Raw genomic sequence first — 1,249 nt, 5'->3', positions numbered from 1 at the left:
GAAGTCAGACGCGAGGGAAACATTGGATTAATGTGAATGCTCTATTAGGTTGATGGGTTGTGGGACTTTGAACAGGAAACATATTAGTCCCCCACATCTTCAATAATTTCATGTTAGTCCCTAAATCCTATAGGGTGTTATATGGAATTTTTGATCGTTTTACGACAAAAATGAATTTCACTCTTTCTTCTCCAACGTCGTCGTGTGAAAAAGGCTAACACTTCCTTGGGATTTCAGGTCAGAGTAGAAAGAGGGGAAAGCATTTTGGTCACAGGCGGTTGGGTTTCTCCCTTTCTCAAAGAAACTCAACTAAGTTCAGTTGAGTATCTTTCGATCATGTTCGACCGAATTCAATTTGAGTACTGTGTTGATGGGTCCTGATGCATGCAGTTTCATGTCCACGAGAGATACCAAGGGGTTGTTTGGTTCCCTGTTTTTGAGGGAAAAACTCTTTTGAAAACCTGTCAAAAATGTCAAAAGTGTCACTTTTTGGCAGGCTTTCAAGTAAAATCGCCTCTTTTAGAGGTGAATTTGCTTGAAAGCCTGCCAAAAGTGTTACTTTTTGACAGGCTTTCAAGTAAAATTGCCTCTTTTAGAGGTGATTTTGCTTGAAAGCCTGTCAAAAAGTGACACTTTGGTAGGCTTTCAAGAGAAAAAATTTCTAACCAAACGGGCCCCAACCGAACTTGATTGAGTCTTAGTAACACTCAGCGTGGATTGGTAGGAGGGGAGGTGGGGTAAGATGAGGGACGAAATAAAAAATCACCTTAATAGGATATTTCTAGAGAGGATGGTGAACTGAGGTAAAGTGGGGTACAGTGAGAGAAAGTGCAAAACGAATAGAAAATATATATAGAGAGAGAAACATCTATTTAGAGGGATACACGAGGAGAGGTTGGATTTATTTTATAATAACTTTTATACTCTAATCAGTTTTTCATAATCGCCCAATTAGCTACCTTATCAAAATCATATGTTTCTCTCGAAAGAGTATTATTGTACTTTTACTAACGTATATTATTTCACATCCCCCTTCCATCCCTTCTACCAAACAAAAAAAAATCATCTCGAAAGCTGGAAGCAATACCGCCAGTGGTGGGAGTAGCAAGGGCAAAACCAAAGGAACCAGAGGCAGGGATAGCATACATCAGAGTTTTAGAGAATAGGGGGCGAGAGCAGGGACAGTGGCAAAGATAGGAGCAGCTCCTGATCGAAACCCAGGAGCACTAGCATGTGAACGTGGAGGCCA

Source organism: Asparagus officinalis, chromosome 7, assembly GCF_001876935.1.
Source record: "Asparagus officinalis chromosome 7, Aspof.V1, whole genome shotgun sequence".
In the NCBI taxonomy this organism is placed as follows: domain Eukaryota; kingdom Viridiplantae; phylum Streptophyta; class Magnoliopsida; order Asparagales; family Asparagaceae; genus Asparagus; species Asparagus officinalis.
The sequence above is the reverse complement of the archived record's forward strand: the minus strand, read 5'-3'. Positions refer to the sequence as shown.